Raw genomic sequence first — 13,210 nt, 5'->3', positions numbered from 1 at the left:
CGGTCCGGGAAGATCCCACATGCCGCGGAGCGGCTGGGCCCGTGAGCCATGGCCGCTGAGCCTGCGCGTCCGGAGCCTGTGCTCCGCAACAGGAGAGGTCACAACAGTGAGAGGCCCGGGTACCGCAAAAAAAAAAAAAAAAAGCTCAATGTGGTGTTTAACTGAAAGTTTTGGATACCTGATCCACTTACCTTTGACACTTTCAGGCAACGATACAAAAGTTCACCAGGCTGTTCTGGATTAAGGATAGACATCTTCAGGAGCCATAGATATAATAAGGGTAAGCATAGGAATGCAGCCTGAGATTAAAGGAAAAGTCATGGACTGAAAAACAAACCAAAAAATAGTGGGAACTCACTGGAAGTTGACTAAAGTACCTGGAAAGTTCATTTGCTTTCCTCCTTGCTTTCATACACTACCTGACTTACCTTTCTAATAATATTTTGTGAACAATTATTGAGAATTTATTATGGTCCAGTCACTGTGTTAGGTATTTATTAAGCACTTACTACAACCTCACCACTAGTGATAAAGGTGAAAGAAACAACAGAACAAAGAAACAGGTGTCGGAATTCCCTGGCAGTCCAGTGGTTAGGATTCGGCACTTTCACTGCTGGGGCCCAGGTTCAGTCTCTGGTCAGGCAGCTAAGATCCTGCAAGCCACAGAGCATGGCCAAAAGAAAAACCAGATATCATTGCTGCTCCTTGGGGATTACAATTAAGTGAGCTAACAGACATTAATCAAATCATCATCAAAAATGTGATTACAAATGTGATAAGTGTATGAAGGAAAAACTTATAGTGCTATGAAAAAGTGACTAGAGCGTGAAATCAGGCTTTTCAACAAACATGGAAGTAAAGCTGACATCTAAAACCTGAAGAGGAAATACCAGTTGAAAAGGAAAGTATTTAGGAGTATTTTGGAAAAGAGAATCTTCTGGGCTGTATGAAGGCGCTGGGGCATTTGGCTTTTTCCCACCAGTGTAGATGGAGCTGAGTAGGCCATGGGAAGAATGGCACAGATGAAGTTCAAGAGGAAGGCAGGGGCCAGCTTATTTCAGAGCTGGTAGGTGTGGGCCACAATAAGAATTTGGGGCTTTATATTAAGTGCAAAGGAAAGCCATTTAACAGTGGAGTGACAGGATCTGATTTACCTTTAAAGAGACCACTCTGACTGCTATGTAAAGAGTAAATTTAAAGGTAACAAGCAGGGGGTATTCCCTGGTGGTCCAGTGGTTAGGACTCCACACTTGCACTTTCTCTGCCAAGGGCCTGGGGTTCAATCCCTGGTCCAGGAACTAAGATCCCACAAGCCAGGCTCAACCAAGAAGCGGCACTCACCTTGGGTAAGGCACAAGGGTAAAGCACTCACCTTGGATGCGAAATTTAAAGAGGTGCCAAAACACTCAGTGATCCAGATTAGTCATACTTTAAAAGCAATATTTTAAAAAATAAAATCTACCAACTATGGCCTACAGTCCAGCTCCCTGTTTTTGTAAATAAGTTTCTCTTGGAACCAGGGCTGAGATCAGCTTAAGAAAATACAACAGGATTGTGCAAGTGCAGATCCTGTCTTTACTAAAAATTTTGATGCTTTTCCATTTTTTTTTGCATTTATTTTGATTTTTAAAAATACTTCATTAAAATATGATTTATCACTGAGGTTTTTGGCACCCCCATAAGTTTTGCACCTCAGGCGAGTGCCTCACTTGCCTCACCCTACAAGAGTAGAAATAGGAAGACCAATGAGGAGATCATTCACCTATTCATTCAGATTTCACATAAAAAGTCCATATTGATGGTTTTGCTTAAAAGAATCAGATCTATCTACCATGAACCTGCTCTCCCATATGACAACAGTTCCAACTCAGTAGGTCTATTGTGGGACAAGGAAGTTCCCCTAGAGGCCTGAGGGGCTCCTGTGATTGAGAATTACTACTCAGAGGGACAGAGTGAGCGACAACTGGGAAAGCCAGAACTAGCGCAAAATCCTCTGACCCAATCTGTCCTCTCATTACACTGTTTCCTTTGAGCATTAATATCAAATTAATAAAATTGTACCTTTCAAGATAAACAACAAGGATTTACTGTATAGCACAAGGAATTATATTCAATATCTTGTAGTAACCTACAATGGAAAAGAATTGGAAAAAGAATATATATATACATATATATCTGAACCCCATGATGTGACATGCTACTGGGAAGGACATCACTTTGAAGTTTCTTAGCATACCTTCAATCTAATCATGAGAAAAATATCAGGCAGATCCAAACTCAGGGACGTTATACAAAAGAACTGTACTCTTCACAATTTTAGTACTCTCCAAAAGTTTCAAGGTCATGAGGACAAGGAAAGACTGAGGAACTGTCACAGGCTGGAGGAGATTTAAGGAGACACGATGACAAGATGCAATGTGAGATCCTGGATTGGGTCCTGGAACAGAAAATAGATACTGATGGAAAAGCTGATGAAATCCAAATAAAGTCTGTCATTTAGTTAACAGTACTAATTTAGTTAACTGTACTGATGTTAATTTCCTGGTTTTGATAAATGCACTAGGGTTATGCAAGATGTTAACATTAGGGAAAACTGGGTCATAGGTACTCAGGAACCCTCTGTATTATTTTTGCAACTTTAGCGTGTCTAAATTACTTCAAAATAAAAAGTTAACACACACACACACACACACACACCTTAAAGGCTTGTTAACATTAGGGAAAACTGGGTCATAGGTACTCAGGAACTCTCTGTATTATTTTTGCAACTTTAGCGTGTCTAAATTACTTCAAAATAAAAAGTTAACACACACACACACACACACACCTTAAAGGCTGCTTTAGATTGATTGAGGCCCTCTGGAATGGACTGAGAGGCAAAGAGAGAGCCAAACTGCTTTGCTCAAGAAATTCACAGGACTTTGGGGAGTGACACTAGAGGACAGGGGAGAATGTCAAAAAGGAGACAAGTCCCCAACTACAAGGCTCTTTGTGGAGAGGCAGTCATGAGGAGGGGGTGGCTGAGGGACTGTTAAGAACAGCATCCAAGCTGAGGCTCTTTGTTGGGCCATAATGGGCTACCACATACCCCTTGAGTAAAAGTGTGCTCCGTGAAGGCTTGTGGTTATACTTTGGGAACTGAATGAATCAGGAGGATGCACAGCTGTAACACAGGACAACAAAGGGACAACACTGTGTGGGAGGTAAAATGGCAGAGGAAAAAAAAGTCAGCAGAAGCAAGAACTCAAAGAGTCAAATAGGAAATATGTGGGTACCATAAGAATTTCTAGAGGTTTTGAAGGAATACTGGGTTTCCCAGGATATTGTGCTTCTGGACTATTTTACTTAAAGCTTATTTTATTTTCCACTTTGTTTTTAAAAATTCATTCCCTCTTCCTTACCCATCCCACCTTCCCCACCTCCTTCTGTCTTCTGTTTGCCTGGCTTTTCCTCCTCTTCCTCTAACAGTTAACCACCATTGTTAGTTTTGTAAGTATCATTCTAGACATTTTAAATATTTATTTATTATCGAATATGAGTATATGTTGTCCTTTTTACTGTTATACAATTAGAAGCATACTATACATAGTTATCTGCACCTTGCTTCTTTTGCTTCAGGATGTTTCTAGAAAATCTTTCCATATCAGTTCATAAACAGCTTCCTCATTCTTCTATACAACTAACAGTAAGTCATTGATTCTATGCATCATAATGTTTTTAACCAGACCCTCTTGCTAGATATTATGGTGATTCTAGTGAAATTGCTAGCTGAAATGTACATGTATTATTTATCTTGATAGATACTGCTAAACTGTCCCACAAAAGGGAATTTTACTTAACTAATTTTACTTAATTTTAAAGGACCAGTTGATCATAGTAAATTGGAGTCTTAAGGGACAAACATGCAAGTAAAACCTGGTTTTCACAAGGTCCTAATGAAAGTCCTAGAGGATCGACCATAGAGTGACCCAAACCTAAGCACATTAGGGCTACCTTCCTCTGCAGAACTGTCTCAGGGCTTCCGGGTCTTCCTCATCATTTCTAGTCCATGTTCTTCATTAAATAATGAAAATGCCAGCAGTTCCACATCTAGGAATGTCTTATGGATATGCCTGCAGACTTGTGAAGTGGCATGTGTATAAGATTACTTCTCAAAGCATTATTTGTAATAGCAAAAGAAGCAAGCAATCAATGCATCCATCAGTAGGAGACTGGTTAAATAATGGTTAAAAATCATACAATGGAACGCTAGGCATCTATAAATAAGAATGGAGAAGCTCTGGGAAGTGAAAAAAATACAGTGCAGACCAAGGCGTATAAAGGCCACCACTGTGGGAGGGACAAATATGATACACACATATGCTTGTATTTGCATCAAATATCTCTGGAAGCATACATACGATTGTTTACTTCTAAGGAGAATAACTGAGTAGCTGAGGCACAGCCTTGTGAACCTTTCAAATGTTGAACCATATGGATGCAATACCTATTCACAAAATAAAATTAAATTGTCAAATAATCTTTTAAAATTTATTTTATTAAATAAATAAATATTAAATAAAATTTCATTTATTTATTTATTTTTGGCTGTGTTGGGTCTTTGTTGCTGCGCGCGGGCTTTCTCTAGTTGCAGCGAGCGGGGGCTACTCTTTTTTGCAGTGCACAGGCTTCTCATTGCAGTGGCTTCTCTTGTTGCGGAGCATGGGCTCTAGGTGCACGGGCTTCAGGAGTTGTGGCACATGGGATCAGTAGTTGTGGCTCACGGGCTCTAGAGCGCAGGCTCAGTACTTGTGGCACATGGGCTTAATTGCTCTGCTACATGTGGGATCTTCCCAGACCAGGGCTAGAACCTGTGTCCCCTGCATTGGCAGGCGTATTCTTAACCACTGTGCCACTAGGGAAGTCCCTCAAATAATTATTTTGAAAGGAGAAAAGATTGACCAATAAGGCCATAGTGATTGTAAACACCATAGAGAAATGTTTGATCTTGCATTCAGCACCCCTGCACAGCACCTGGCCTCTAGCTGACACCCTGAGCGGTCCTTCCTGTTTCTGCTCAGTGTACTTCCTTGCACCTTTAAGCTGATGTGTCATTTTAGTGGATAATGTGGATTGGTTCACTCAGCCTGCATTGTACCCTCCTCCAGGGTACCTCCCCAGACTGGAGAGGCTAGAACACTAGAATCTACAGTCTGGCTCCTTTGCAGGTACAGCTCTGGATGTGAATTAGCTTCCACCAACTCAACACATTCGAGTGAGATTTGGAAGGCAAAAGTGAGGTAGACACTATTTTCCTATTCCTCTTGCTTATTTTCTTGCTTCAGGTGAGGTCATGGGAAACTGGGGTTTTATTTTTTTACAGTAGCACCTTTGGTGTTCCTTCTACAGCTTCCTGGGGTTTAGGGTGCAGTTACTGTGGCAATAGGAGGCATGTTGGATTCCTGAACCCTGGAATGTATACGTGACGTTGGGGTCTTGTACTCAATCATTCAAAGTAGTGGCCTCAGAAGGCAGTTCCCTGGTGAGTCAGTTTGGTATTGTTCTAGGACTCATTACTGAAGTCCCAGCCTAGAACCTGCTCCTTCAGCCCTTTCAAAGATTTTCTAAGCACACAAATCTGCATAATAATTCCCTTCATGCTTAAAATACTTCCAATGGTTTCTGTTTCCTGCACTGAACTCTAGCTGGTACAATCAATAAGATTTCAGAGAATAATAATATACTGAAATGTTCTGCCCAGACCTTCATGTTCCAATCCAGGTTTTCTAATTATCCCCACTCCAGGGTCCTTCACTGTGATTCCAACCTTGACCCCATGCTGATAAGATATGCAGAGCTCAAAATCAGTAGCCATCTGACTTTGCTACTTATCCTGATCCGACATTTGTTCCAAGTTTCTCATCGTTTGGCATAATCTCCTCTCTGGAGCTGAGTTTCTACACTTGTGACTCAGTTTCTGATTTTTGCCTAACACCCGGGAAGCTGAGTTCCTAAATAGATGGTTAGAACACTGCCTGGATCCCTGATCCCTGCAAGCACTTCTGGCTGGAGACCAACTCGAAGAGACAGGACTCACCAGCATGGCTATACAGGTGGTTAAAATACTGAAACAGCCATTCTCCTGGATACCCCAGTGCTTCCTCAAACTTCCCCTCCCACCTGGAGGCCACATGGACCCTCCCTACAATGCATCCACTAAAGATCAATGCTCTATCCAGCAGAGTCCTCAAGGCATGGGTTCCAGAGTCATGGTCAGGCTCAATTCTGATTAGTCCTTGACTGTCCCCTATTGGTGGTCAAATACTTGAAGAGCATTTCTGTATGCAGGTCTGTAGTGTCTTTGCTGATTGGGTGACCTCTTTACCTCTATTATTTATCTGCAGCTAGGAAACTTGCCTCCTATTTATTCCATGAATCTTTACTGTTCCATCTCTTGGTTTTAGATTCTAGTTTCCACTGATGTCCCAGACTATTATATTATCCATTATATCTTCTGACAGATCTCTTAACTAACTCATGTCTTACTGTAGAAAAGACTCCTGGGATTATGGATCCCTTTTAAAAGCCTCAATCTTTACCTGCCTTTGGTCCCAGCTTCCTGAATCAATCCTATTCTAAACTATATTTACAAGAAAAAATTAACATTGTAAGAAACAGTATTTTTAAAACACTTTAAACATTAAAATATGCTTAAATTCTTTAGGCTAAACAAAATTTTATCTCATGACCATTATTAAAAAATAAAATTGGGCTTCCCTGGTGGCGCAGTGGTTGAGAGTCCGCCTGCCGATGCAGGGGACGCGGGTTCGTGCCCCGGTCCGGGAAGATCCCACATGCCGCGGAGCAGCTGGGCCCGTGAGCCATGGCCGCTGAGCCTGCGCGTCCAGAGCCTGTGCTCCGCAACGGGAGAGGTCACAACAGTGAGAGGCTTGCGTACTGCAAAAAAATTTAAAAAATAAAAATAAAATAAAATCTGTGGTTATTATTTAGGTCTTCTCTTTATATAGTGACAATAATTGTGTCCACACACTTAAATTGAGTTAATCTATGTTATTGGAAAATACTGTTAAAATAAAGACAGTCTGATAAAATTAGTCAAACTCACACTCGATTTGGCAAATTTATGTTGCAAAATACATATTAGGTTTTTCCATATTATTTAGATTATTTCACCAAACAGGGAACCAATGATTGCACCATACAGAGAACCAATGATTGCTCCAAGTTATAGAATTCACAATACACCTACCTTTTAAAGAAGGATATTTGTGCTTCTCTTGTAAGGAATCTAAGAAAGAAGTTGGAAGGCAAGTTCAAAAGGAAGAACATTTAAAGTAGAAGAAATTCAAATGGGTGCATATCACTTATTTTTTTCAGAAAGGAGAACCAAGGAAATGTCCTAAATTAGAAAACAAGAAATCCTTGTGAAAATCTATTGACGTATGCCAGCAAAACAAGGGTAAAAATCAAGAACAATGAAGACATGGGATACAAGAAGACAGCAACCAACCAAAAGTCCAGTGAAGAACAATGCCAAGATGTGGCAGAGCTGGAAACAACCTGTCTCCATAGGACGTAAGTCAGTGGGCCCCAAGGAGCATGTATTCAAGAATGAGAACAGAATGCCTTTCATGCTGTAGATGGATAAAGGAGGTACATAGTTCCTCTTTCAGTAGGGAAAAAGAAAGACAATTAGAATTTGTAGGAAAAACAGAAAAATTCAAAAGAAAGCCACAGTCCAGATATGAAGCAAACTAAAATGTGGCTTGATTTTGAACAGTTGATGGGATTTAAGGAAAGGGACATTCTCTTAGGTGGCAGAGGGGTCAAAAAGTGGACTCATGAAGGAGGAAATGTCCTGGCATAGCACCTGCTGCTGCACTGAGTAATATTTACATAGTGATAATAAAGCAAATGTTGCTTACTGCCGTTCAAAGTTTAGAATCAGTTATAGACAAAACACCGCATATTTATTTATAGCTACAGAACAGTGTAGTTGTCATTAACCTTGATGTCATAAAATTAAAAGACAGAAAGCAAAAGTGAAGCTGACAGAGGTTGGGTGGAAGAACAGGAGGAGAAAAGGAAAGGAGGGTGCGATAATGGCTTCATCTTACAGGGGAGACAAAGCTATTATTTAAAAAAAGCTGATGAGGGACTTCCCTGGTGGTCCAGTGGCTAAGACTCCGTGCTCCCAATGCATGGGGCCCAGGTTCGATCCCCAGCCGGGGAACTAGATCCCACGTGCCGCAAATAAGAAGTTCGCATGCCACAACTAAAGATCCAGTGTGCCACAACTAAGAGATCCTGCCTGCCGCAACTAAGACCTGACACAGCTAAATAAATAAATAAATAAATAAATAAATAAATATATATATATATATATATATTTAAAGCTGATGGGGACTTCCCTGGTGGCGCTGTGGTTAAGAATACACCTGCCAATGCAGGAGACACAGGTTCGAGCCCTGGTCTGCGAAGATCCCTCATGCCACGTAGCATCTAAGCCCGTGTGCCACAACTACCAAGCCCGGGCTCTAGAGCCCATGAGCCACAACTACTGAGCCCACACGCTGCAACTACTGGAGCCTGCACGCTCTAGGGCCCGCATGCTGCAACTACTGATCCCGCGTGCTGCAATTACTGAAGCCTGCGCGCCTACAGCCTGTGCTCCACAGCAAGGGAAGCCACCGCGATGAGAAGCCCGTGCACCGCAACAAAGAGTAGCGCCCACTCACCACAACCAGCGAAAGCCCGTGCAGCAACGAAGACCCTACGCAGACCAAAAAAAAAAAAAAAAAAAAAAAAGCTGATGAACAGGAAATAGGAGTTTATCTTAAGTTATAAAGACTTCCAATAGAATAAAGTTATATTAAAGATAATATAACTACTAAAAATGGAGAGAAGGGACAGTAGCTTAAGTAAAGTCCCTACCTTTCAAAGCTAGGAATAAATATCTACAACTGATACATCGAGAAGTATTAACATAGGAATATTATTCAGAGTTATAAAGATGACTACCTGGAAAACAATACGAGTTGCCCCAGAGAAGCAGAACTGGGATGCTGGGGCCCGCATGCTGCAACTCCTGATCCCGCGTGCTGCAATTACTGAAGCCTGCGCGCCTACAGCCTGTGCTCCACAGCAAGGGAAGCCACCGCGATGAGAAGCCCGTGCACCGCAACAAAGAGTAGCCCCCACTCACCACAACCAGCGAAAGCCCGTGCAGCAACAAAGACCCTACGCAGACCAAAAAAAAAAAAAAAAAAAAAAAAAGCTGATGAACAGGAAATAGGAGTTTATCTTAAGTTATAAAGACTTCCAATAGAATAAAGTTATATTAAAGATAATATAACTACTAAAAATGGAGAGAAGGGACAGTAGCTTAAGTAAAGTCCCTACCTTTCAAAGCTAGGAATAAATATCTACAACTGATACATCGAGAAGTATTAACATAGGAATATTATTCAGAGTTATAAAGATGACTACCTGGAAAACAATACGAGTTGCCCCAGAGAAGCAGAACTGGGATGACTGGAGAAGAAATGGCAGGGGGGCCGTGGCATTTCATTTTAAGTCCCCTGGACTGGCTAATTTTTCTTTACTAAATAGCGTTAGAGATTTGCACAGCGTGTGAACCCTTGCAGGGCTGAATTCTTATCCATGTTTTTAATATCATTTGAACTTTTTTTGTTTTTAATGAGATTTCCTAATCAATATCTTCATTACATTTAAAATTCTTTCATAATACTAGAAGCTACACAAATTGGTTCTCTTTCAATCTCTAATGAATATTGGCTTTTCTACAATTTCCTATAACCTAGTTTATGTATAATCGTGTATAAAAATCTCTCCTTTGCTATTTTATGAGACAAGGGTGGGATATTTATTAAGCAGGTGTAATGAAGTTCTGATCTAGTTTTAGTGCCTACAAAAATAAAGGGAAAACCATAAAAATACTCATAGAATAGATTCAGTCAACAAATATATATCAAGTACATATTACCTACCAGGCACAAGGCTAGCTCATAATATCCTATATCAAGACAGGACTAGAAGCATTATTCCATCCCTAGTAGCACTTTATCTGAAATTTTAGAAAACGTGTTCATTTAGTGCAGGATTTCTCAACCTTGGCACAATTGACACATTGGACCACGTAATTCTTTGTTGTTGAAGGTCTCTCCTGTGCCTTATAGGATATTTAGCGGCATCCCTGGTTTCTACCACTAGATGCCAGTAATATGCCCTCCCCTCTCCCCAACTCCCAGCAGTGACAACCAAAACTGTCCCCAGACTTTGTACCTGGTTGAGAATCATTGGGTGTGATCATATTTTCAAAGATCTAAAATTTATTTAATTTTAGAAATACTATTACTGTGCCAACATTGCTTATTTCTTTTGTGATGAACTTGTCTTGCATACCGATGAACGTTCGATTTGAGAAATATAAGCCACAGTAGCCTCCGATTCTTACATGAGATAAATGGAATCTTTTAGCACTGCAGTTGAGCGGCATTTTCAACTAACTTATGAATAGCTGAACAAATATGATTCGCTATTTTTAGCTTAGGGAGTCTATCTTAAACCATACATGGCTGGTAAAAATGTGAAATCTAAGCTTTTAGGATTTCTCTTGAGTTAACCAGATGGCATGCTTATGATCTGCCTACAAAATCTTTCCATTTTTTTCAAATAAAAAGCTATTTTTCACTTTCCACTTTAAGATCATATGCTTTTAGATTCTTTCCAAGTGAGAAAAAAAAGTCCAGGCTACATTAGACACTAAAGTAAACCATCACAAGTCCTGAGATTCCTGGGACTTCTAAATTTAAGGAAAATGTCACCTACCTTCATGTTCTTTACCCTCACCTTCCTATATCTTCATGTAACCTAAGCTTCTAATCTATCCTTACAGTAACAGCAAACACATGTACACTCCTTATTTGCCAGGCCTCATTCTAAGCTCCTTCAAATTTATTTAAATTAAATTGTTTTCCACTTTATTGAGATATAACTGATATACCAAAACCTGCATATATTTAAAGTATACAATTTGATAAGTTTGCACATATGCATACAACTGTGAAACCATGAGTGCAATCAAGGCAATAAACATATCTATCAAAATAAAATGTTTTATTTTGACTTAATTTCAGACAGAAAAATTACAAGAACAGTACAAAGAGCTCCTGAATATCTTTCACTCAGATTCACCAGTTGTTAGCAATTTACTACATTTGCTTCTCCCTCCCCCTCCTCTATGTGTGTGTGTGTCTATAGTATGTAATTTTTTTCTGAACCATTTAAGAATAGGTTACATTATGCCATTTTTACCTCTAAATACCTCGGTGTAGTGTTTTTCCTAAAATCAAAGAAATTGACATTATTATGATACTATTATCTAATCTAAAGGCATTCAGATTTCACCATTTGTCCTAAAAATGTCCTTTAAATCAGAGGAAAATCCAAGATGAATTTGCGCATTCAATTGTCATGGCTCTTTATCATCCTTTAGTCTGGCGCGGTTTCTCAGTCTTTCTTTGCAGTAAATGACATTGACATTTTTGATGAGTACAGACCGTTCATGTTGTAGACTTCCTCACTTTGGATTTGTGTGATAGTTCATGATTAGATTCAGGCTATGCAATGTGGCAAGAATACCACAGAAGTGATGGTTAGTTCTTTTCAGTGCTTCGAAAGACATATGATATTGGTTTTTCCAAATATTAGTGATACTGTCTTTGACATTGGTTAAGGTGTTATCGGCCAGGTTTCTCCACCATCAAATTATTAGTTTACCCTTTGTAGTTAATAGGTATCTTGTAGAGAGATACTTTGAGACTTAAATATTGTTATCCTCAAACTTTCACCCACTAGTTTTAGCACCCATAATTTTACTATTATGGTTGCCAAATAATGATTTTCTAATTTTTAATTTCTTCTACATGGCTTTCCTTTCTACTTTAAAAATGAACTTTTTTTTTCCTATCTGTCTACCTATGTATCTACCTATCTGCCTGTCTGTCTAGTTCTATCATTGTGGTCCTGCTCTTTACTCAATAGGTTATATTCCTTTGCTTTCATTTTTTATCTTGATGTTCAAATTGTTACAGATTTGGTCAATAGAGCTCCTTCGAACAGGCTTCTGTAATTGACATAGCTCAAAAAGATGTTCCAGGCTCATCTTGTATTTTCTCTGTCCCAGTCCTGGAATCAAGCATTTCTTCAAGAAGTCTTGGTTCTTTTTAATAGAGAATGGGATTTCAAAGCCAGCATTTGGATGCTGTGTGCTTGCTGCTACTAGGCTCAATGAACAGACAAATGGGAAATAGATGTATTTATAGGCATTTATACCTACATATTTGTGTGTATATACATACATGCATATATATACATATAAAGGAATACATCATCTTACTGCGCTTCACAGATACTGCATTTTTTACAAATTGGAAGTCTGTGGCAACCCTGCATCAAGCAAGTCTATCACCGCAGCATTTTTCCAACAGCATTTGTTCGTGTCTCTGTGTCACATTTTGGTAATTCTCGCAATATTTCAAACTTTTTCATTATTATTATATTTGTTATGGTGTTCTTTAACGTTACAATTGCAAAAAGATTACGATTCGCAGAAGACTCAAATGATGGTTAGCATTTTTTAGCAATAAAGTTTTTTTTTGTTTGGCCGTGTTGTGTGGCATGCGGGATCCCCGACCAGGGATTGAACCCATGCCCGCTGCAGTGGAAGCGTGGAGTCTTAACCACTGGACCACCAGGGAAGTCCCAGCAATAAACTATGTATACTGTTTTATAGACATAATGCTATTGCACACTTAATACACTATAGTGTAAACATAACTTTTATATGCACTGGGAAACCAAAAAATTCGCATGACTCTCGTTATTGCAATATTTCCTTTATTGTGGTGGTCTGGAACCAAACCCGCAGTTATCTCCAAGGTATTTCTGTATTAACATTTACTCATCATTACAATCCTATGAAATATCTACCACTTTTACTATTATTTTCATTTTACAATTGAAGAAACTGAGGCACAGAAGACGTTAAATAACTTGCTAAAGGTCTCCCAGCCAAATGATAAGGCTGAGATCGGAACCTGGGCAGTCTGGCTGCAGGCTTACCCTCTTAGCATGACTATTTTTTTTTTTAACAACTTTATTGTAATATAATTGCTGTACAATGGTG

The 13,210-nt window shown here is 39.6% G+C and overlaps 2 long non-coding RNA genes across 2 annotated transcripts; both read right to left on the bottom strand.

Annotated features, from left to right (window-relative positions):
• Positions 1–481: 481 nt before the first annotated feature.
• On the bottom strand, positions 482–4,449 carry LOC114487375 (uncharacterized). Its single transcript, XR_003682418.2, has 4 exons — positions 4,401–4,449; positions 3,089–3,192; positions 2,237–2,437; positions 482–653 (listed from the first exon to the last, which is right to left on the bottom strand). It is a non-coding gene; the product is annotated as an uncharacterized lncRNA (long non-coding RNA).
• Positions 4,450–6,737: 2,288 nt separating this feature from the next.
• On the bottom strand, positions 6,738–8,755 carry LOC129392620 (uncharacterized). The gene is made up of 3 exons (XR_008618815.1): positions 8,739–8,755; positions 7,250–7,288; positions 6,738–6,936 (listed from the first exon to the last, which is right to left on the bottom strand). It is a non-coding gene; the product is annotated as an uncharacterized lncRNA (long non-coding RNA).
• Between the last annotated feature and the right edge of the window lie 4,455 nt (positions 8,756–13,210).

Source organism: Physeter macrocephalus, chromosome 12 (genome assembly GCF_002837175.3).
Source record: "Physeter macrocephalus isolate SW-GA chromosome 12, ASM283717v5, whole genome shotgun sequence".
Taxonomy (NCBI): domain Eukaryota; kingdom Metazoa; phylum Chordata; class Mammalia; order Artiodactyla; family Physeteridae; genus Physeter; species Physeter macrocephalus.
This window is presented reverse-complemented; position numbering and strand designations above follow the sequence as displayed.